This window comes from Hyaena hyaena, unplaced genomic scaffold (assembly GCF_003009895.1).
Source record: "Hyaena hyaena isolate Hyena2069 unplaced genomic scaffold, ASM300989v1 scaffold_101, whole genome shotgun sequence".
NCBI classification, from domain to species: domain Eukaryota; kingdom Metazoa; phylum Chordata; class Mammalia; order Carnivora; family Hyaenidae; genus Hyaena; species Hyaena hyaena.
Window position 1 is genome coordinate 1,758,115 of NW_024080733.1, and position 25,679 is coordinate 1,783,793.

Sequence of the window (25,679 nt, forward strand, 5' to 3'; positions counted from 1 at the left end):
AATCTTTTTGTAGTCTGTATCTTGGGTGCATGTTGGCGCTTCTCTTTTTTCTCGGTTTTATTGAGATATAACTAAAGTCTCTTCTGAAGTGAGGTGGGGTGCAGAAAACAATGCTCCATTTTTTTAATGTACATTTCCCAACCTGAGTTTCAACGCATTCCCCACGATGTCAGCAATCGCCCTGAGTTCAAACATCTGGCGAGTATCCTGTCTTTTAGCAGGTGTGATGGAGATACATTCAAGGCTTTTCCATGCCCCTGCCCAGCCTTCAGGACCCCAAGGCAAGGTTTTGAGTGAAGGATCTTCATTTTTAGCCAAGAAGAAGGGACCCAAAAATCCTTCACACAAGAGTCCTCTTCCACCTGTGCTCCCGCCTCACACAGGAAAGCACATAATCCGGTCACTTGTTGTTATTGATTTCCTCATGCTGAATACCAGTTTTTGCAAAAGACAGACACAATTTTCAGCCATTATCTGTAAAATATCTGAATTTAATTAAGTTTGATTACACAAGGTGGTGTGAAAAATGTTTGCACGGTCCATTGAGTTTCACAGAGTGCCTGTTACTTAAATATTTTCTCATTGAATATATCACAGTTGCAATGCTTAATTTAAAATCTTCACATCTCTCTGGAATATGTTTAATAAAAATGTTTGAAAAGAACTGGGTCATTTTCGTTACGTTTCCCAATTCACTTCAATGGCTGCCATGTCATATCATCTCGAAAGCCAATGTTTCATGTCACACAAGCCAAATAACTTAGGCTTCAAAGACTATATTCTTTAGCAATTAGTTATGCACACATTCTCATGTCCTTTGAATTTTGTTCAAGGGCAGGACAAATGTGATTTGAACCCCTGACCTGACTTCTCCCTGAACAGAATGTATGATATAGATATGTCTACACCCAAACAGACATTTGACTTCTCTTTGAAAGTATAGATACCTTTTCACATATCAGAATTGAGAAATATTTTTTCTAGACCCCCAAGAAAGGTATTTATAAATTTTGTACACTCTGAAGTATAGATTTTAAATGAGGTTGGAATAGAAGCCATAAACAAAATCATTAAGTGTAAAAATATTGAAGAAAGTTATCAACCCACTCATTTATCTCTTCATTTTAATTCAAAAAGTTTTACTGGTATGTTTCATATGTACCAATATACCTCCTGAGTGATCTGCCTAAAATACTGTGTCCAAATTAAAGTGGTAGCTTGATGCCTGTATTAGATTAATCTGGAAATAGCATCACAGACTTTTATTAAACTGAATGAAAACAGACTTTTGTTAAACTGAATGAAAACAAGCCACTTAACGAAGGCTCCACTTCTGGTTTCTATTCATTATTATCGACAAATTTTCATGTAACGTCCAGGAATAGAAAGCCAAGGAAACATATTTTCATCTAAAGCGACTTAATTTATCTTCCATTGTTTCATATGAGGAACTTACTCATAACATGGTAAAGGCTTCAACAGTCCTCTGATTTAACAAATAATGGTCATTGTAACAAATTAGAAAAAATTTGTAAAGAAGGAAACGAAAAGTGTTAATAAGCCAGACAACCCGTGGCAATAGTCTGTATATGTCCTTCCAGTGACAACAAATCAATAACCCATTTATTACAGTTTCTAATCAGTTCTTTTTGGTGTATAGGAAAACCACTACCTTCTTTTATTTATTTATTTATTTATTTATTTATTTGTACTGACAATTTAGTGAACTCTCTTACTCGTTCTGATGGTTGACCTCTAGAATCTTTGGATTTTCTATATTCTGTCTTCTGTGACTAGAATTGAAACCATGCCCTATAGAGTTAATTAGGTTAAAATTAACAGAAAAATGAAAGTCTGTTTTTCAGAGAACTGTTTCTCCCTATTAGTTCTTTTCAGACCCCACTAACAAACTCACTGGCTATTTCTGGAGAAGCCTGGACTCAAGGTCAACTGATACGGTACCCCATGAACAAGCAAGGCCCCGCATTCCTAACCCAAATGGTCTTAGACACCTGAAGACCACTACAGTACCTATGGGTAGACCAAGAACTAGGCAGCCTAAGGCAGCCTAAACCGGCTTGAGCTCAACCACCGAGCTGAGCCAAGAAGTATCACCAGTTGCCTTGACTTCCTTACAGAGTCTTTACCTTAGAGAAGCACAACTTTCTTTAAAATAAACTTATGATGCGGGGCTCCTGGGGAGCTCAGTTGGTTAAGCCACCCACTCTTGGATTTCAGAGGTCATGATCTCACAGTTCGTGGGATTGAGTCCCACATCGGGCTCTGCACTGACAGCGCACAGCCTGCTTCAGATTCTCTCTCTGCCTCTCCCCCTGCATGTGCTCTCTCTGTCTCTCTCAAAATAATAAACAAACTTAAAAAAAAAACCCACAACAACATACTATGTATGCACAGGCACCTTTTCCAAGTAAGCCTGTGCAACCTTACTCCCTGCCTCACGTAGGATGACAAAACTCTCCTTCCTGAGTACGCGTTCATTCTAACCCTCTAAATAGAGGGAAACCACTCCTATTCCAGGAGACACGACTTTGGAAGGTATTCCCTGTGATCTCTTTATCTGCCACAAATAAAGTTTCCTGTGTGTGACAACCCCCCCCCCCCTCCAGTGTGGTTACGAGCTGTAACTGTCCATGGAGTGGACTCACACTGCTCCAGTTCCAACGCCTTCCTTCCTTCCCAGTCCGAGTCTTATCCCCTCATTTCTACTTGTCTCATTGCATTTGTCACGATTTCTACTAAAATGCTGAATGAGACAATGATGAGAATGGGTATTCCTTCCATTCCCTTGAAGATGATTCTTAACATCTTTCATCTTTAAGTATATTTGCTTTAGGTTTCTATTTTGTTTTCATAATGTATCAGATTTTAAGCTTTGCTTTTATTCTTTATTTAAGGTGGATTTAATTAATTAATTAGAGAAGAAGAGAGAGAGCATACACTTCTGAGCAGGGGAGAGGGGGAGGGGGAGAGAGAGAGAGAGAGATAGGGAGAGGGAGAGGGAGAGGGGGAGAGACAGAGAGACAGAGACAGAGATAGAATGCTAAGCAGGCTCCAGGTCAATGAGGAGCTCTATGGGGGGCTAGATCCCACAACCTTGGGATCATGACCTGTGCTGAAATAAAGAGTCTGACACTTGGGGCTCCTGGGGGGCTCAGTCGGTTAAGCGTCCAATTTCAGCTCAGATCATGATCTCACAGTTCGTGGGTTCGAGCCCTGATTCGGGCTCTGTGCTGACAACCTGGAGCCTGAAGCCTGCTTCAGATTCCGTGTCTTCTCTTTCTCTGCCCCCCTCCCCACTCATGCTCTCTCTCTGTCTCTCAAAAACAAATAAACATTTAAAAAATTAAAAAATAAAAAGAGTCTGACACTCAACCCATTGAGCCACCCAGGTGTCCCTGGATTTTATTTTTTAGTCACGAATATGAACTGTTTTGTCAGAAACTTTGTTTCAAGACTGTGGAAGCAATCCCACATTCCTTTCTTTAACCCCTTAATGTGATGGATTATCTCAAAGGGTTTTCTTATCTTAGCCGTCTCTGAAGTCATGGGCAAATGGGACTCGATTATCAAGCGGTGTTTGTTTTATTTGGATGGATTTGGTTTGACGATACTTTATGTAGTAATTGTTTTATCTATGCTTGATGGACGGAGTTTCAGACACCACTTTTTTTCAAGGATTTTTTGCCTAATGAAGAGCTGAGTGACTTTCATATCCTTTACTCAACCACACACTTTATAGAAAGAGCAAAAGATGCCTGCATCTTGAGAGTCTGTAAAACAAACTAGACCTATTATTTGTGGCCAACTTTTATTTATTTATTTTTATTTTAATGTTTATTTATTATTGAGACAGAGAGAAACAGAGCATGAGGGGGGAGGGGCAGAAAAGAGAGAGGAAGACACAGAATCCTAAGCAGGCTCTAGGCTCCAAGCTGTCAGCACAGATCCCACGTGGGGCTCGAACCTACAAACTGTGAGATCATGACTTGAGCCCAAGTCGGACGCTTAACTGACTGTGCCACCCAGGAGCCCTGATTGTGGCCAACTTTTGTTTTTTTAATTTTTTATTTATTTTTTGTTGTTGTAGTACAATTTGTATTAGCAAAAATTGAATTAGAAGTAAAATGTCCAATGTCAAATGGGAATCATGAGTAAATTATGGTGTGTCCGTGTACTAGAATCCTTTTTTTATTTAAAAAATTTTTTCTTTCGTAGTTTATTATCAAATTGGATTCCATATAACACCCAGTGCTCATCCCAACAAGTGCCTCCCTCCATGCCCATCACCCCCCATCCCATCCCCCCACCCCTATCAGCCCTCAGTTTGTTCTAAGCGTTCAAAAGTCTCTCATGGTTTGCTTCTCTCCCTCTCCCCAACTATTTTTCCCCTTCTCCTCCCCCACGGTCCTCCATTAAGTTTCTCCTAATCCTCCTATAAGTTAAAACATATGGTATCTGTCCTTCTCTGCCTGACTTACTTCGCTCGGCATAACACCTTCAAGTTCCATCCACATTGCTACAAATGTGTGGCCAACTTTAAAAAGCAAAATCACAGATTCCATTTTCTTTAATGTTTACGTAGCTGTTTAGATTTTTATTCTTCTCCTGGATCCATTTTAAAAATTTACCTTTCTCAAAAAAGGTTGATTTGGGGGTGCCTGGGTGGCTGAGTCAGTTAAGCATCTGACTCTGGCTCAGGTCATGATCTCACCGTTTGTGAGTTTGAGCCACGCATCGGGCTCTGTGCTGACAGCTCAGAGCCTGGAGCCTGCTTCAGATTCTGTGTCTCCCTCTCTCTCTGCTCCTCCCCTGCCTGTGCTCTCTCTCTCTCTCTCAAAAATAAACTAAAAAATAAATCTTTTAAAAATGTGTTATGTAGAAACTAATTTGACAATAAACTATTTGTAAAAAAAAAAATGTTAATTTCACTTACCTTTTCAGTACTTTTGCCCTATTCTCCTTCTAAATTTGATAACCTCAATTAAAGTCAGGGCTAGGTCTCATGGTTTTTCTCTTTCTGAATATTGCTGGTGTCTTGTCTCCATGTTACGTTCCATCTTGTGAGTTCATTATTGTTTCTCATTGTGATCTTATTTTCAGTCCTTTGTTCCTGCCTTGGAACAATGTCCCTGGAGCGGTGAGAGCTCCCTTCCTCCAGGGTCCCACATGCCTAAATGTTAGTTTGTGAACCTCGAACTCCCAAGTGGGGACAGGACCTCTGAGACTGTGCAGGGACCCACCTGTCTGTGGCCGGCTTCCACCTGCATGGCCCACTGAGGCCACCCCAGCTCCCCTCATCTTTGTGGAGTCTGCTCAACGCTCTGCCAACCCCCCACACGGCCAAGCCACACTGGGTAACTCTCCACCACCCCTCTTCATCACTTTCCATTTCCCCCAGTCCCCCAACCTCGTTCCTTCTGTTCTCTGCTAGAAACCCCCTTACCTGTCTTGGCTGAAGTTGAGGTCCGTCTACACTGGTCTTTCTCCCCGACTGCAAGGGGCTGAAGAGAGTCGGTCTTGCCCCTTTCACAAGTGCCCAGTGTTGCTGCCCCCTGACCATTTCTAACCCTGTTTCTTCCTATCCCCACCACGTACACAGAAAAATCGGGACCCTAAGCCCATGGGTGTGAAGGGGAGTGGAATACGCCACCCCCAACATATGCCTTTTTGGCTTATGAATTATTTGGGGCTGATTATTTTTGAAAGGCTACAGGTGCAAGAGAATTTCTGCAAACAGAAGGTGCCCTTTCAAGAGGAAAATTTATATTTATAAGAGAAATCAAATTACCATTCGCATCCACAAGAAATGGAAGGCTAAATCACAAAAACTCTTATCATTGGGGAAGGGAGTGCCTCAAATTTCAGAACTACCTTACCCTTGTCTTTGGAGTTTTCCTAGTCACCTCCCATAACCGGGTCCCCTGCACCAGCGTCTCTGTCTTTAGCTGAAGATGCTCTTTAAGGTGGTGGCCTGGGCCATCCTGAGGAGTGACGGAGTTTTTCTGGGTCTCTCCAGATAGCCAGATGTATTGTTTTCTCTCCTTTTTAATTGTTATTACAGGAGCCTTGGGCAAGAACTCATAAAATTAGAAGCGGAATTATTTTTTCTCCCTTACAGGGGTCACCGATAGCCAAATGCCCTGTCCCCAGGAAGCCGCTAGGCACTCCCAAACTGCCAGGTCACTGCGGTGTCGACTGTCTGGGGCTTTTACTTACTTTTCTCTTTCACCAAAGCTACGTATTTAAAAAAAAATACATAACTTATCCAGCATTTTAAAAAATGTTTATTTAGTTGAGAGAGAGAGAGAGAGAGAGAAAGCATGAGCAGGGGAGGGGCAGAGAGAGAGGGAGACCCAGAACCCGAAGAAGGCTCGAGGCTCCGAGCTGTGAGCACAGAGCCCTATGCCGGGCTTAAATCATGAACTGCAACATTGTGCCCTGAGCCAAAGTTGGCGCCTAACTGAGCCAGCCAGGCGCCCCTCCCCAGCATTTCTTATGGTCAGTTGGAGGGGTTTCATGAGCTTCAGCTCTGTCTGCCACGTTGCCAGAAACCCTTGTATTTCCTACTAATATTTCAGCATATACTATATACATTGACACTTAGTAGGACTAATGAATCTACCAAATCATCAACTTGTTCATTAACTTGTTGCATGAATATACATTTTCTCACTGGAATTCTGCTCCTAAAGCTTTGTAGAAGCCTCCAGTATGAGCTTCTTTGTGTGATGAAAGTTCTCTGCCCAGATTCATTCTCCATATAATTGAACTATTCGATTCCCATGGAGTCCCTCCTGGAAACGAATTAGCCACTGGGGATTATGAATGGAGGACACAGCAACACACAAATGAACTGCATCAAGTCAACCTTGAAGTCGGCCCCAAGGCCCACATGACCCATAAAATGTCATTTGGTGAATCACAACAGCCCTGCTCAATGATCAGAGGAGATGGTTCTGGAAAACAGGAACCCTGCCTCATTCCCAAATCCTACCCATCAGCCTGGGAGACTCCTGAGGGCCACCGCTGGTCTTGCCCAACCAATATACTGTCCCCAGTGTACAAGGCCAACTTTCCAGGCCCTGAATAAGATCATGCAAAGGCCACTTCCACATTCACCTCTCTGGCCTGGGTGTCTCCTGTGGGTTCCAGACTCCCAATTCTCTAAGTGATAAAACCACTTGGGTCTCTAACTAGCTTGCCAAACGTAACTCATCTAAAACTGGACTCCTACCCTGTCCCCCACCATCTCGATGTGTCCACATGCTTCTCAGCATCCACAAATATCAACCCCATTCTTCCAGCTGCTCAGGCTGAATTCCTTGCAGTTCACCTGGACGCCTTTCTTTCATGCCCCAATCTGATCTGGCAGCAAATTGGGCTAGCGCCGCTTTCCTGGCTTTTAGTCCTGGCTCTACTCATCCTGATTTCCTGGATTTTGTACGTTTCCAACTCAAGGCATACATAGTCTGTAGGTGCAATTCTGGAAATGGCTTTCTTCCCCGGAACACTTTTAGCATGATCTCCTTGGGGCAGGGTCCATTTATGAGCCACGCTTTTAACCCCAGGGCTTGGTGGAGCACCTCATGGGCATTTGGTAAATGGCTTAGGAAAGTAAAAGGACAACTGGGCACAGCTCATTGCCAAGAAGCTAAGAACGCTCGAGAAATCTTGACAATGTTGAATTTTATCTGAAGGTCAAGGAATCCCCACACTCTTCTGTGTTCTGGAAAATGGCTGATGGCCAAGGATTACCTCTTCCCCACATGACTCAGATGAGTTTCACAGGTACTCCCAGTTTACCCATGACGAAGCCAGACACAGACCCTCGAAATCCCCACTCTTGCCTCATGAATGATGAGCTGAACAGTTTCATCCCCCGTGATCAATGGGAACAAAATGCAGGTTAACTTTTCTCCAGGCCCCTGAGTTTGAGGCCACAGTCAGGCTGAGAAGCACACAGCATTGTCTCTACCACACCACACTGGTCGCATGTTCTCTGATGGATGATCAAGTAATTCCTCCCCATCATCCCATGTTCCCATACCCCGCTCTGTCTGCCTTCTTTCCTCCCCTCTATCAAAGAAAACCTATCTGGCCTAGCTGGGGACATGTGTGGCTCTTACGGCCATGGGATTTTTGCCCTATTGTGATGGTCCCTTCCCCACTTGGCAATAATCCTTTTGAATGAAAGTCTATTCTTACTAAGTTGGAATTTTTTAAATTAAATTTTTTATTTTAATTCCCTTCCAGTGAATGTAGTACCTTATTAGTTTCAGGTGTATAATATAAGGATTCAACAATCCTACACTGTCTTCGTGCCCATCACGACAAGTGCATAATTAGGTGCCTTCACCTATCCCTGGCCACCCCCCCCACCCCGCCCCACCTCCAAACAGGTTGTTGCTATAGTCAGAATTTCTTCTCAATGTCCAAAACAGACACGGGCACTCAGTCTCTGACCATCTACCTCCAACAGCTGGAGATCAGCACCTCCCTCAGTGTCCATTTCAATTGGTAGCAGCTCTCATTATGCGAAGTCTCTCTTTACACAGCCCAAATCTGCCACCTGAATTCATTCTACACACAAGGGCCTCTAAGCTACACAGAGCAAATCCAGTTCCTTCCGCATGAAATAAGTACTCAGTTATCACATTTCTCCCTAGAACCCTCAAAACCTCCTCCTCTCCCGGGGCGCCTCGGTGGCTCAGTAGGTTAAGCATCTGACTTCAGCTCGGGTTATGATCTCACGGTTGGTGGGTTTGAGCCCTATGTCGGGCTCTGTGCTGACAGCTCAGAGCCTGGAGCCTGCTTCAAATTCTGTGTCTCCCTCTCTCTCTTCTCTCCTGCTTGTGTTCTCTCTGTCTACCAAAAATAAACATTTAAAAAATTAAAAAAAAAAAACCTTCTCCTCTCCAGATTAAATAATTATGTTAAAGAAATACAACACTCATCTCATCATCTCTGAATCCTGGGGTCCAAGAAGCCTGGAATGATCCTTTCTATCATTGTGGTTGAAATTTCAACCACTGGGGTATCAATGATCAAAAGCACAGAGTAATAGTTCACAAGAGACAATAATATTTCATTCAAAATTAATTAGAACAACTCCAAAGTACCACCATCATGCACAATTTTGTTAAGAATAACAGGAGAAGAGTGGGCAGCTGGGGACCGGTACCCTCCACTTGGGAGCCAGGGACAGACTCCCAAAACAAAAGAAGAAGGGTCACTCGTTACAGGAGGTGACAGCATATGTTACTGCACCAGTCATGTTAAAACATGAATTCTGGGGCACCTGGTTCATTCAGTCAGTTGAGCATCTGACTGTGGCTCAGGTCATGATCTCAGGTTCATGAGTTCCAGCCTCACATCGGGCTCACTGCTATCAGCACAGAGCCTGCTTTGGATCCTCTGTCTCCTTCCCTCTCTCTGCCCCTCCCCAGCCCACACTCTCTCTCTAAAAAAAATAAATGAACATTAAAAAAAAAAAAACCATGACTTCTAGGGATATGGAGATTAATGAACTTTCCAGAAGGTTAAAACCACTGACTAGAGAGGAATAATGAAAGATTAATGTTAGATATGCACTAGTCCGGGAAAATATCACCAGCCGAATGGGCAGGAAGCCAAGAGGAATGCAGAGTGAATTCACAGATTCTGCAATCACATCCGGTAAACTCCACCTCCAATGAAATCATGATGTCAAAGAGGTCAGAGAACTGGAACCACACGGAGCACCCAGCACCCCGTGAGGGGAGTGGTTCTCAAGGAAATGGCTTCACTTGCATTCTGCAACTTCTACGAGCTAAATATATTTTCTTACACTTTAAAGAAAAAAAAAAGAATGATCTACAACTTGCAAGAACAGAGAGGAAGAGAATGCCTCTGAGTTGCTCCGGGGGACTTTGAGAAAGGAGGGACCTAGAGGTAAGAGCTGAACACAGTCATGAGACGGGGGGTGGGGGGCCACCACTGCAAACCTCACACTCTGTTGTGTTGACTTTTCTTTTGAAGGCAAAAGGAAAACATCTCAGTAGTTGGAGGACACGAGGAAAATCTGTAAACACACTCCTGTGGCTGTAAAAATCATTACAAGCAGCAATAGAGATCTGAGAGCAGATTCACTAGAAGAAATAATAACGCAAAAGAGAGCTGCTGACCTACAGATGAACCACTAGAAAGCTTGGCTTCCAGTTAGCCGACAAAAAAATCTTCAGGACATCACCCTTCCCACCAAAATCAGGAGCTGGATCTGCTATATAATCATAACGGGGTTTCTTGTTGTCGTTTATTTAAAAAAAAATTTTTTTTAATTTATTATCAAGACAGAAACAGAGCATGAGTGGAGGAGGGGCAGAGAGAGAGGGAGACACAGAATCTGAAGCAGGCTCCAGGCTCTGAGCTGTCAGCACAGAGCCCGATGCGGGGCCTGAACCCACCAACCGTGAGATCATGACCTGAGCCGAAGTCAAACGCTTAACCGACTGAGCCACCGAGGCGCCCCTTCTTGTTGTTGTTTAATGCGTTACTCATTTCAGAGGCAAAAGGCCCCATGTGATGAAAGAAATGAGCCCTGATGAAAGAAGCAGAATGACTGGCTACCAGTGGCTAAAATGGTCACAGACCGTGAGATCATGACCTGAGCTGAAGTTGGATGCTTCACCGACTGAGCCACCCAGCTGCCCCAAAGTCTTGTGACCTTAAACACAGACACGGCCCACTCCTTATTGTTCACCGAATAGCCGCAGAAGTTGTGTGTCCATGCGAAGACTGGTACAAACACATTCATGGCAGTGTATTCATTATAGCCGGAACGGGAAGGGACCCGCAGGTCCGTCAGCAGGAATACGGGTCTACAGACTATAGTATATCTGTACAAGAGGGCATTACTTAGCAAGAAAGAGGAGCTGAAATATAAATAATCATGAAGCCATGGAAGAATGTTCAGAAATACTGGTTGTGTGAAAGAAGTCAGACACACAACATCTCACATATGACTCCCCTTACCTGAAGGCCACACACAGGCAAAAGTTATCTATATAGAGAGAAACTAGAAAGTAGGTTCCTCTGGGGAATGGAATGGGGGTGGAAATTAAATGGTATGTACATGAAGGATTTTCTGGGGTGATGGGTAGGTGGATGGACATACCAAAGCAAACTGGGTGATTAAAGATCTGTGCATTTTATCACATGTAAATCGTGCCTCAATAAGTGTTCCGTTCAGAGTCCAGAAACAAAGTTCAGTCTGAAAACATATTCAGAGATCGGCCTGGGGCAATAGAATTAAGGACTAAGATGAGAAAGGATGTCCGGAGGGGCTGTCCCAATGCCCTACCAGAGAAGTTTCCTAGCAGTCAGTGAGCCGAGCCGTGGCGTCCAGGGGCCATTGCAGACAGTGTACAATTGTCCCCTGTACAGAGTGGACACTTCAAATGCTGATTATGTAAACAGGGGGATGGATCAGTAAGAATGGCAGAAAGTAATGAAAATAATGTTTTTCTGAACATAATACTAACTGAATAAGTCAGATGGAGAAAGACAAATATCATACGATTCCACTCATACGTGGAATAAAAAAAAATGAATACATGGGAGTACAGTCCATGATGTTGCGGTGAGAGTGTACGGGGACAGCTAGCAGCTACTGTAGGGAATATACCAGGGTGTACACACCTGTCAGCTCAATAAGTTGTACTCCTGGAACTAATGTAACTTTCTGTGTCAACCACACTCAGATAATAAAAAATCCTACTGGAGCCTGCGTGGCTCAGTCGGTTAAGCGTCCGACTTCAGCTCAGGTCATGATCTCATGGTTCATGAGTTTGAGTCTCTCATCGGGCTTTGTGCTGACAGCTCAGAGCCTGCTTTGGATTCTGTGTTTTCCCCTCCCCACTCTCTGTCCGTCCCCAGCTCACACTGTCTCTCTCTCTCTCGAAAATAAACAAACATTAAAAAAAATCCTAGAAAATAAATTTAATTACATGCAATCACCTCGTCTCATACAAAGAAAACGGTGGCTACTGTTCCGCAGAATAATAAGTACAGAGGTAAAAGGAGACAACATGTGGTCCAAGACAGCAGTGGGGGAAGATGCTCAGCTGACCTCCTCCTATGGAAACGCTGACTCTATGGCCGCGTATCCAATCATTTCTTCTGAGAAATACCTGAGAGCTAGCTGAACAGCTCCTCCATGACAGATGATAAAAGGGCCACATCGAGATAGGCAGGGGAGAAGATATATGGTCTTCCCCAAACCGCACTCTTGGGTGGCGATGTACACTCGGGAGGGATCTCACAAAGCCGGAGCCGCTCTCTGAAAGGCAAGTGGTTCATGCACCACACCAGGTGCCCCAACCTTTGGGAGCTATATTGGAGAGAGGAGGCCCCTTCTGACTTTGAGAACCATTGGGGCTCACATCCAGGAGACCCGAAGGACTGTCATGGAAGTGAGGTACTGCTCTTAAAGGCTCATGTGAAGACTCACTCACCCTGGACCTGGTATAAAAGCAGTACTTTAAGAAGCACCCAGACTAGGGTGCCTGGGTGGCTCAGTCACTTGAATGTCTCACTCTTGATTTCAGCTCAGGTCATGATGTCACAGTTTGTAGTATTGATCCCTGCTTCAGGCTCTATGCTGAGCATGGAGCCTGCTTGAGATTTTCTCTTTCTTTCTCTCCTCTCCCTCTATCTAAAATTTAAAAAAAAAAAAGTACCTAGACTATATGTGAGGGAGATTCATTTGCTAATCCTAAAGCGTCTGCTGGAGGGCAGAGGCCATTGGAACTCTCTGCAGGAAGTGAGGCACTGGCGGTGCCATTTTGCACCCTCCCTCTACCTTGGCGGTGCCATTTTGCACCTTCCCTCCACCTTCCCTACACTGGTGGTGCCATTTTGCACACTGACAGGTTCACACAGTCTCTACAGCATGCACAAGTACATCCCAGCCCTGACCTCTCCTGCTGCTGCACTAAAGTTGGCTGGCGCACCCTGGCTCTGTGCTATCTGACACCTCACTAAAGCCAGTGGCCACACACAGCCCAGCCTGAAGCTGGGTGCTAACTGAGATCCTTCCCTTTGAAACACTGATGCCCTCAACAGCTTGGAACTATCAAGAATAAATCAGGTTCCTTAAAAAATCACAAAGGTGAGAAAGACAACCAAGAGTTAGGGGAAGGTGGAATGGTAAGATTCATCTTGTACCCAAGGTCAACCCTTCAAGACTGGAAGTGGTAGCGGTTTCACTTAATACATAGAAACAAACACAGCATGGGGGCGCCTAAGTGGCTCAGTCAGTTGGGCGGCCAGCTTTGGCCCAGGTCATGATCTCACAGTTCGTGGGTTTGAGCCCCATGTCGGCCTCTGTGCTGACAGCTCAGAGCCTGGAGCCTGTTTCAGATTCTGTGTCTCCCTCTCTCTCTGCCCCTCCCCTGCTCATGCTGTCTCTCTCTCTCTCTCAGAAATAAATAAAAACATTTAAAACAATTTTAAATGTTAAAGGGACTTCTCTAAGCTGAAAAAAAAGGGGCAGTAATTAGTAACAAAATACATAAAAGTAAAAATCCCTGTGATAAAAGTAAATACGTAGTAAAGGCAGTGGATTAATCACTTATAAAGCTAGAATGAAAGTTAAAAAACAAAACTAAAAATGGCTATAATTGCACGAATTAAGGGATACACAAAATAAATAGATGTAAAATTTGCCATGAAAAACATAAAATCTGGGGTGGGGAGAGTAGAAATGCAGAATATTTTTACTGTCTATTTTTGAGAGAGAGAATGAAGACAAGTGGGGGAGGTGCGGCGGGGGGAGGGGGGCAGAGGATCTGAAGTAGCTTCTGAGCTGACAGCACAGAGCTCAATGTGGGACTCAAAATCACAAACTGTGAGGTCAGAACCTGAGCCAAAGTTGGACGCCTAACCAGCAGAGCCACCCAGGGGCCCCAAAATGCAGAGTTTTAATGCATTCAATATTAAGTAGATATCAACTTAAACTAGACTGTTAATGTTGACAGACTGGTATATGTGAGCATTACGGTGACCATGCAGCCAAAAGCTATAGTAGATACACAAAAAAATAAAGAGAAAAAGATCCAGTAAAGAATGACCCTAAAGAAAGTCATTTCTTTTTTTCCTTTTCTCCCCTAAAGTAGGCGAAGAGAGAAAAGAAGAAAGGAACAGAGTAGAACTAAAAAGCAACAGGGAAACAATTAACAAAATGGCAACAATTAAGTATACACCTATCAATAATTACTTTGCATTTAAATGGACTAAGTTCTTCAATCAAAAGACACAGAGTGGCTGAATAGATTTCTAAAACACAAGATCTATCTCTAAGTTTCCTACAAGAGACTCACTTCAGAAGTAAGGACACACACAGACTGAAAGTAAAGGAATAAAAAAGAATGTTACATGTAAATGGAAAGGAACGAAAGCTCGGGTAGCTATACTCATATCAGACAAAACAGACTTTATTTTATTATTTTTAAAAATTTTTTAGTTTTATTTATTTATTTTGAGAGAGACAGGGGCAGTGCGAGTGGGGGAGGGGTAGAGAGAGAGGGAGACAGAGAATCCCAAGCAGTCTCCATGCTGCCAGTGCAGAGCCTGATGCAGGGCTAGAACCCACAAAACTGTGAGATCATGACCTGAGCTGAAACCAAGAGTCAGATGCTTAGCCAACTGAGCCACCCAGGTGCCTCTGGACAAAACAGACTTTAAAACAAATATTGTAATAAAAAACAAAAAAGGACTTTGCATAATGATAAAACAGTCAATCCAACAAGGGTATATAATATTTGTAAATATTTATGGACCCTATAGAGAAGCAGCTAAATATCTAAGGCAAATATTAACAGAGCTAAAGAGAGAAGTTGACAGCAATACAGTAATATTAAAAGTTTTTAACACTGACTTACATCAATGGATAGATCATTCAGACAGAAAATCAATAAGGGAACACTGTGTCCTTGAAAAACACATTAGACCTGAAGGACTTAATAGATATACACAGAACTTTCCATTCAAAAGCAGCAGAACGTACATTCTTCTCTAGTGCACATGGAAAAATTTCCAGGATAGGTCATATGTCAGGTCACAAAACAAGTTTCAATAAATTCAACAAAATAAATTTCAGATTAAAATCACATCAATTATCTTTTCCAACTGCCATGAAAGTAGAAATCAATTAGAAGAAATAAAAACCTGGAAAAATCACAAATACATAGAGATTAAACAACATGCTAATGAACTTCTATAGGTCAACTGAGAAGTCAAAGGAGAAATGAAAAACTACGTGGAGGCAAGTGAAAAAGGAAATACAAGAAAATCTATGGGATGTAGTGAAAGCAGTGCTAAGGGAAAAGTTCATAGTGATACAAGCCTGCTTCAAGAAACATGAAAAATCTAGGGGCACCTGGGTAGCTCAATTGGTTTAGTGTCCAACTCTTGATTTTAGCTCAGGTCATGATCCCAAGCTCATGGGATCAGTCCCCATGCGGAGCTCCAGACTGTGCATGGAGCCTGCTTAAGATTCTCTCTCCCTCCATCCCTCTTCACTGCTTATTCTCTCTCTGTCCCTCTCTCTCTCTCTCTTTCTCTATCTCATTCAAACAAATTCCAATGGTATTTTTCACATAAACAGAAAAAACAACCCTAAAATTTGTAAGGAACTACAAAAGACCCCAAAGCGCTAAAGTAATCTTGAAAAAGAGAACAAAAATAGAGGCATCATGCTCACTTATTTCCAATGATACCACAAAAATATAGTCATCAAAGTAATATGATATTGACATAAAAATAGACTCACAGATCAATAGAACAGAATAGAAAGCCCAGGAATGAATTCCCAGACACAACGATCAATTGATTTATGAAAAACAAGTTAAGAATACAAAATGGCAAAAGGAGAGTCTCTTCAATAAATGGTGTTGGAAAAACTGGATGGCGACATACAAGAACATGAAACTAGATTACTATCTTATGCCATACACAAAAAGCAGCTGGAAATAAATTAAATAAAGACTTGCGTGTAAGACTCGAGACCATAGAACTCATAGATAAAAACATAGGTAGCAAGTTCCTTGACATTGGTCTTGTGATGATTGTTTGGATTGGACTCCAGAAGTAAAGGCAGCCAAAGCAGAAATAAGCAAGTGGGACTACACAAAACTAAAAAGTGTCTGTGCAGCAAAGGAAACCATCAACCAAATGAAAAGGCAATCTACTTATGGGAGAAATACTTGCAAATCATGTAACTGATAAGAGGTTAATATCCAAAATAAATAAAGAACTTACACGATTCAATAGAAAAAAAATAACAACAATCTGATTAAAAATGGGCAGAGGATCTGAAGAGATAGTTTTCCAAAAAACTCATCCAGATGGTCAACGAGCACATGAAAAGATGGTCAACATCACTCATCACCAGGAAAAACAAATCAAAACCACTATGAGATATCACTTCACACTCATTTGAATGGCTGTTATCAAAAAGATAGGAGAAAACAACTATTGGCAAGGATGGGTAGAAAAGGAAACTTTTGTGCAGTGTTGCTGGGGATGCAAACTGGCACAGCCACTATGGAAAACAGTGTGGATGGAGGTTCCTCAAATCATTAAAATTAAAACTACCATATAATCCAGCAATTCTACTCTGGGTATTTACCCAAAGGAAACCAAAACACTAATTTGAAAAGATATATCCACTCCTATGTTTTCGCAGTAGTTTTTACAAAAGCCAAGATAGGGAAACAACCTAAGTGTCTACTGATGGATGAACAAATAAAGAAGATGTGATGCGTATATACAATGGAATATTATTAAGCCATAAAAAAGGAAATCTTACCATTTATAACAAAATGGATGGATCTGAAGTTATTAAGCTATGTGACATATGTCGGACAGAGAAAGACAAAAAACACATGATTTCACTTATGTGTGGAGTATAAAAAACAAAATGAGTGAACAAAAAAAATGGAACTCAAGACAGAAAACAGAACAATGGTGGCCAGAGGGGGCACTGGTTGGGAGGTGGGTAAAATAGATGAAGAGGGTCAAGAGATACAAAGTTTCAGTCATAAAATAAGTCATGGGGACAAGATACAGGGAATGGTGACTATAATCAATAACATTGTGCATACTTGAAACTTGCCAAGAGAGTAAATCTTAACAGTTCTGATCACAAGAAAAATAATTTGTAACTTTGTATGGTGATGGACATTACCTAGACTTAACTTCAAGTGATCATCTCCCAGTCTATACAAATACTGAATTATTCTGTTGTATAGCTGAAACTAATAAGTGTCAATTATACTTCACTGAAAAAAAGAGTCAACAAAAGACAAGCAACAGTGTTAAACCTACCGAAAATGGGATTTGGTATTAATAAAACACCAAAATGGGCTGGACTCTTGTGTAAAAATTTAGACACTACTGCCTTTAAGATGAATAATAAAATTCAAAGCAGTTCAAACAACTTTTCAAGTTATTAAAAGACACTGAAGATCAAAATACATACAGTACCATTCTAGAATGCACAAAACTTCCACCAATCTGCATGAGTATAAATGTATCAGAACTGACTATTAAAACCCAAAAATGTTAAAAAATGCGTAAGAATCTAAACATACAAATATATAAGCCCTACTCAAAAACAATAGTAATCTGAGATATCTAATTGCATTATAAGAATATGAAACAAGCAAGAAATTATAAAAATAGTTGAAAATGTAATATTATATTTAAATAAGGGAAGGTTATTGGGATAACAAGTATACACTTAGGTGTAAGTGTACATAAGACAAAGAAGAATTAATTGCAAATAAATTATTTTTTCCTGACTTGCTAAAGATGAAAGTTTTACCTAAGCAAATACACATGATTCGTATAATATTAAATTTACCATAAGGCAAATAATATGCAGCATTTGCTGAAAAAATACATATAGATATCTGTACAGTACACCTATTAGGTGCCCGACTATGGTAAATATCTTAGGTCAGCTTTTGTGATAAAGTTTTCCAAAGGTTCAAATGGGCATTTAAATCAGGTCATGATTGCGTGGCTTGTGGGTTGGGTCCCTGCATGGAGCTCTGCTCTGGCAGTGCAGAGACTGCTTTGGATTCTCCCTCTCTCTCTCTGACTCTCTCTCTCTCTCTCTGTCTGCCCCTCTCCAGCTCATGCAAGCTCTCCCTCTCTCTCAAAATAAATACACTTTAAAAAATTTAAATTAAATTAAAAACTAAACTTAGACTTGCTGCAACGGTAGTGTAGCTGAAAAACCCTCATACAGTTGATAATGAGGAAAACTACATGAGGAGAATAACTATTAGGAGGTACTGGAAAGCCGCCCAAAGTGGGCAAACTCCTGAGTGTTTATTCTCAACAGACATGGACAACATGGTCAAAGAATGAGGACTCGTGGCTTTTTGCTTGAAGGTGCTCCAAACACCCTCTTTCTCCTTTAATCACAGAAAGATCGGTCACTGCTCCAGGGACAGAGTCAGGGTTGACGGAACGGCCGGAAATTTATGGACTGGTAGTCCGTCTTGTACTTCTTCGACAAGCCCAAATCCGCTCCTCAATTCTTCACAAACTTATCATTTGTTTGTTTAAAACATCAAAAGCTGCCTGCTCTGGTCACTTCTTCAGGTCTTCATTCTCTTGGGAAGACTCCCATAAATGTGTACAAATTTTCTATAATTTGTGTGCTTTTCTCTTGTTGATCAGTCTCCGTTAGTTTTCATTTCAGACCCAGCCAGGGATTCAAAAAGGGGCAAGGAAAACCATTTCCTCCCCTATGCTAGGAATAATTATTCTTGGTATGGCTCACAAACTTCCTTCTGTGAACGATACAATCCCGTTTTTGAGAGAATTTTTCAATTGCCTTACTATTTTAAATGTTTCTGTAAAATTACCTGGGAATTTTTTCAACTTACCTTTTATGGCATATAAATTTGGAATTATTAGCATATGGAATGGACTTCTCTGAAGAGTAGATTTTTAGTTGAGAGAACTCTCTCTGTAGATGTTATGTCTGAGATATGACATAACACACGCAGAGAAAAATGTGTTAAATGGAAGACATTCTCATTTCTAGTCATGGTTTTCATGGGTGTGCCAAATATTTTCATAGGTACTATTTAAAAAAAAATTTTTTAATGTTTTATTCATTTTTGAGAGGGAGAGATCGCAAGTGGGAGAAGGACAGAGAGAGAGGGGGAGACACAGAATCAGAAGGAGGCTCCAGGCTCTGAGCTGTCAGCACGGAGCCCAATGCGGGGCTTGAACCCATGAGCTGTGAGATCATGACCTGAGCTGAAGTTGGACACTTGACCGACTGGGCCACCCAAGCACCCCTCATAGGTATTATCTTTATAGTAATGTAGAATAACTTTCTTCAATAAATGTATTTTAAGACAAAATTCACCAAATATTTTGTCTGTATGTATGATTTTTTTTTAGTGTTCCCTGAATCCAAATGTTAGAAAAATCACAGGGCCTCCCAACTTTGTGTCATTTCTGTACAGAATAAAATCTAGGGATCCAATTTAGCATATGAGCTCAATCAAACTAGTCTTCCCACACACTGATCTATTTCAATATACAATGATAAAGTCTGAAAATTAAATCAAACACAGTGACAGCCCTGTGGTATAATTCACTCAGTCTCTCCAGAGCCTTCCAAGTACCATCTGGATCACGGGTTTGGTTTTCACAATGGTAACTTTCTAAACCTTCAAAATCTAAAGTCTTTTTTTCTATTTGTTGAATACTGTGATTAGAGATTTTGAATGATTTTGAAAGAAATATACAGCCAAAATATAGACAATGCCTTTATTAAAAAAAATATGTTGGGGGCGCCTGGATGGCTCGGTCAGTTAAGCATCTGACTTCGGCTCAGGTCATGATCTTGCAGTTCATGAGTTAGAGCCCTGTGTCAGGCTCTATGCTGACCGCTCAGAGCCTGGAGCCTATGTTGGATTCTGTGTCTCCCTCTTTCTCTGCCCCTCCCCTGCTTGTGTGCTCTCTCTGTCTCTTTCTCTGTCTCTCTCTTCCTCTCTCAAAAATAGATAAACATTAAAAAAATACGTCAAAAACACTGTTAGGCCATTAGGTTGACCTTACAGATCTTCCAAGGTTAAACTGTTTCTGAAGAAAATCCAACTGGTGAGAGAGGCACCAACAAATCTGCCAGATTTTTTTTTTAATTCACTGGATGATGTGCTTAGATTATTTTAAAATATTGGCAGTTACAACCTTGATGCTTATTTCTAGGATATCACAGTTTGCATGGACGCAATTACAAATACCATGTGTGCCACAACGAACTCCAAATGCATTTCTACTCTACTGGTTTATTAAGTTAGCAATATTATGTTTTTTTTAATGATGCTCTGCTCTGCCAAAAATGTATTCATAAGAGCAAACAATTATTCTACTTCCAACCTTGAACTTTAAAAAAATACATCTAGAACAGAATGAGCAATTGCCTTAGATGTTTTACCTTTGATAGAATTAATTTCCAAAAGTTTTGCTTTGATTCCAGGAATGGAATTTAAAAAAACAACAACAACAAAACAAAAACAAACCTGACTTTGTTTTGAAAACAACTGAATTGATTTTCTATGGGAAGCATAGGAGAAACTGATAGAAAATGGACATTCTTTAATATTTTGGGTGCATTTTTCTTCTGCTATTGGAGACAACACATTGACAGCTGTTGTTTTACCTTTTGTACGAATATAAAAACCCTGCAACTGAAAATGGGTGACGTTCACCCAGAGTAAGTGGCTTTCCATGAGAATTCACGGTTCAGAGATGGACAGGGAAGCACACCTTCTATGCCACACATGCTACATCACTGTCTTTACACAGTCTTCTCAAAATCACAACTAACTTTTGAGCTGGAAGCAATGTTTCTTAAGCAGACTTACATTTTCCAGTTTTTCTGTATGTGTTCAGTGAATTCACTCTGGCCCCATCAGCAACTAGACAAAGTTTGTGAAAATAACAAGTTCATTATCAATAGCCTCAAGAAATAGAGTCAATACTATTTGCTAAATGCTCCCTTTCTTCATAATTTTATTCTTATTATTTCTCTCTCTCTCTCTCTCTTTTCTCTCTCTCTCTCTCTCTCTCTCTCTCTCTCTCTCTCTCTCGGCTCATTGCTAATAAAATGATTAGCTGCAAAGCAGGAGAGGCTCAAAGCTCAGCTCCAGGCTCTGGATGGCTCATTTCTGTGCACGCCAACCACTTTCTCGGGATCGCCTATAGCTCCAGACTTCTGAAACCCTTATGAGCCCAGGCTTGTGTTGCCTCCTCGGGGCAAGGTTTTCATTTTTCATCTTTTCAGTAATTTCAAATGATTGACTTCTGCCACTTAGAAATCGTAAAGGCACTGTCAGCTTAAGGAGAAGAGCTCATTTCAACAAGGTAAACCTAACTTGTATCCCAACATATGCCCTTAAACATATTTACGTTCCTTCAGAACACAAAACAAAAACTAAATTCTTGTCAGGCTGATTAGGATTTGTGAGCATTTCGCCAGTAGGTAAAAAGACCCCTTTCTGCAGGCGCTGGGTTTCCTTTTAATTATTATTCTTATTTTTAATGCAGTTACATTCTCTACAAAGTTTTTCTAATGTTAAGATCAGACTGGACAAAAATGGATTCCTTGAAAACAAATATCTTTTTATTCTCCCCTGCTTATAAAATCTTAATGAATGAGCCCTTCCTTCAGGCTTTTCATTACTCATGGGGCCTGGAGGGAATAGCTCTGCGTCTTCATTATTCTGCAGCTGTTATCTGAGATAATGAACATCAGGCTGCCTTGGTGATAATCATTTCATGGCGCCTGGGGTGGGAAGCCGTTGCATGAGATGTTTCTGGCACTCAAGATGGTTCAGAGCCCAGAGAAGACATGGGGTGGAGAGTCAGTAAAGTATTCACAAGAGCTAAAGAGACAAAATCTCCTCCCAGGATTTCAAGAAGCATGGTATGGTCGGTCATTCTCTCAAAGCAGGGACGGGAAGCTGGTCTCTCTCAGCTTACTTTAGTTAGATGGGATCAAGATCTCGCAGACACATAATCAAGAAACACTATAGTTTACATTTTCGTCTGCCCAGCCATCCCCATGTGTGGGTGAGGCAGGGGACAGGGGAGTATGAAATGAGCGAGTTTTGTCCCCTAGCTCTGGGGCTGTCCACTGCCACTTGGGAAAAATGAGTGGTGGATACCAGGGGAGGGGCGCCTGAGAACAGGCAGGTGGCACTGGTCCTTGAAAACAGACGGGGTTTTGCTTCTTCCAGAAGGGGTGCAAGGCATTTCAGGTGAACTGAGCAACCGAGGAAAAGCAGGTGTAGGCAGACAGGGCCTATAGCTCTGTGTACATTCACCGTGGGGAAGGCAGGTATAGGCAGGCGGGGCAGGGTTGCTCTGCGGACAAGCTGGGGAGCTGTGGGGGGCTGTGCCTTTCTTTCCCAGGGACCACTGAGAGGGCTCCAAAAATCTAATTACTAGGAGATAAAGGAATTTGCGGTTTTCAGGGGAAAATGCGAGACACTCTTTGTAAATGCCGTTGACTCTTTTTTCTCCCTTTTTTTTTTAATTGTCAAATTAGTTTCCACATAACACCCAGTGCTCATCCCCACAAGTGCCCTGCTCTATGCCCATCCCCCCTCCCCCCCACATCCATCAGTCCTCAGTTTTTGTCAGCATTCAAGAGTCTCTCATGGTTTGCCTCTCTCCCTTTCCCCCACCATTTCCGTGCTTCTTCTCCCCCTTGTTCCTCCGTCAAATTCCTCCTAATCCTCCTATATGTGCAAACATATGATATTTGTCCTTCTCTGCCTGACTTATTTCGCTCAGCATAACACCCTCAAGGTCCATCCATGTTGCTACACATGGCCAGATTTCATTGTTTCTCATTGCCATGTAGTATTCCAGTAAATGCCATTGACTCTTAAACAACATGGAGGCAATGGGAACGGAAAATCCACACAGTTGAAAACCTGCATGTAACTTTTGACTTTCCCGTAACTTGACTACAAAGAGCTCACTGTTGACCCAAAACCTTACCAATGCCATGAACAGTTGATGAATGCATATTTTGTATGTTATATGTAGTATATACTGTATTCTTACAATAAAGAATCTAGGGAAAAGAAAATGTTATTAAGAAAATTATAAGGAAGATGGGGCACCTGGGTGGCTCAGTTGGTTGAGCATCCGACTTTGTTTCAAGTAATGATCTCACGGTCCATGGGTTCGAGCCCCACATAGGGCTCTGTGCTGACAGCTCAAAGCCTGAAGCCTGCTATGGATTCCGTGTCTTCCTCTCTCTGCCCTTCCCTTGCTCTCTCTCTGTTTTTCTCTCTCTCTCTCTCAAATATAAATAAACATTAAAATTTTTTAAAAAAAAGAAAATTAAAAGGACGAGAAAAGGTGTTAGAGTACGTACATATTTATCAAATGAAAATCCATGTAGAAGTGTGCAGTTCAAACCCGTGTTGTTCACGGCTCAGCTGTATCAATCACATTTATTTTATGCACTAAGGCATTTCCTCTCATTTAAATAATAGAAGTTTTAAAATTTTCTAAAGGTACATGCACATATATGCATTCTTTCCCATTTGATGGAGTTCCTTTTTTTTAAGTTTATTTATTTATTTGGAGAGAGACAGAGACAGTGCAAATGGGGGAGGGGCAGAGAGACTCTCAAGCAGGTTCCTCGCTGTCAGCACAGAGCCCAAGGCGGGGCTTAAACCCATGAAGAGGCCGTGAGATCACGACCTGAGCTGAAACCAAGAGTCAGATGCTTGGAGTTGACTGAGCCACCCAGGCTCCCCTGATCTATTTCCTTTTAGAGATGAGAAACTGAGGCCCTGATGTGGTAGGTGGTATAGTCAGCAGCAGCGGTGGGTTGAACCAGAGCCAGCAAGCTTGCCAAGGGCTCCAGGCTCTCTCGGGGATTCTCAGATCCCCCTGCCCAGGTTTTACATGTCTCCCCATCTGCGTGAGTGGGAGGTGATGTGGGCCCTTCTCTCCATGGCCCTTCAAAGAATAAGTGTCTATCTTTGTTTTAAGCGATTGTCTTGTTTAATTTACAAAACAACTTCATACTGTAAAAATGGGTAAAGACCAGAAAATGTGTGAATTAACCTGAGAAAAGAACACTGTTCTTTCTGGGCACCCAAAATGGACTGCTGAGTAACGATGGCTGAGACATTTATGTATTAGTCCTAAAGAAGAATCAAGTGTGAGCATGCAAGGACCCTCTAAGTCATCTGGTTCAGTTCATATCTGAATTTGGTGCCACGGACTCACAATGCTTTTGAGGAACTGTTCCAATAGTCAGAAGTGTCCCCCGTCTGCCATTCTGTGGCCACCCACGCACTGTAACCTTTCTCACAGCAGTGACCTGGATGCAAATGCAATGGAGGTTCTCCAGGGTGGAATCTGAAGTATACCTACCACGGTCAGCTCCTCACGTGACCACAGAGCTCTTCCAACAACGGCTACTGCCCCGCCATGTTCGGAGAACTCAAGTTACAACACAGGTTGTAATACAGGCAATCTCTTCAGGGGCCTACAATTCTTATTATCTATGAAACCTGATTGCTTCTCATTAAAGAATTGGTGATGTTTTTCTCCCATATGATAATGCTTTACTCAATGATGGCTGATGTGCTTTCAATAGACACTGCGCCAATGTGTGATTAAAGATGAATTCCGTACACAGCTGTCAGGGTTACCAAATTGTAACCGCTCTTAAGTGAAGGCATTTGTTTTAGAAAAGATGAGATACAATTTTCAGAACTGGTGGTTTATAGATCCCTCCTGGGGTAATGGGCTCTTTTATACCTGAAGTTTATCTTCCTGAAAGACAAATAAAAGGTGTGGGTTTTCTGTTAGCGAAAGAGCAGAATGTGTCTACTGATCAACAAAGGGAGTATTTTATATTCCCTAGTGTGCCTGCTGAAAGTCCTCGCAAAGAATATTCATTGGCTCATTCTCCTGGAGACGGAGACGGATTAGGGAAGCCATCCACGGGGCTATTTGTCTTCACAATGTCAGCTATTCCTACCAGAATGCATCGCATGTAAGCATTCTGGATGCGGTTCAAGCTACCTCTGGTAATGGCGCCATTGATCACGCTATGGATGTGGTGAAGATATCTGCCTGCCTTGGAATGAATAGCTTTATTGTATATTGTGACAATTGATTTCCCTTTGGCCGAGGACACAGGCTGGGAATATTCTAGGCCACTATATTAATGACCAGGCAGCTTTTAGCAGATGAATAATGGCCAAGGACTATGAATGGATCATCTTCTGGAGGGCAAAGGGCTCTGCATGTGAGGTACCACTGGAAACCTAACCTCTTCTAAGGCTGGGCAAACCACCACCATGTTCGTGGCACAAATTCAGGGGCTCCTTGCAAGATGATCTGGTGAGAGGTTTACTTTTCAGAGGCACAACTGGACATGGGGCTCCAGGAGGGGCAGAGGAGGGTAAAAATAGTCTTGAGTCCTCACTCGGCAGAAGGTGTGGATGCATCTAACCCTCATGCCAAGCTTGCGGGGCACCTATGGGTCACCCCCATCTGCAGGTGGGGAAACGGAATTAAACAAGGGGACAGGGGTCCAATTGGAAAGT

General features: G+C 42.0%; 1 protein-coding gene across 1 annotated transcript in view; it reads right to left on the minus strand.

The window, feature by feature from the left end:
* The window catches only part of VWC2 (von Willebrand factor C domain containing 2), a 109,543-nt gene that overhangs the window by 52,253 nt on the left and 31,611 nt on the right, over positions 1-25,679 (minus strand). The window lies entirely within an intron of this gene.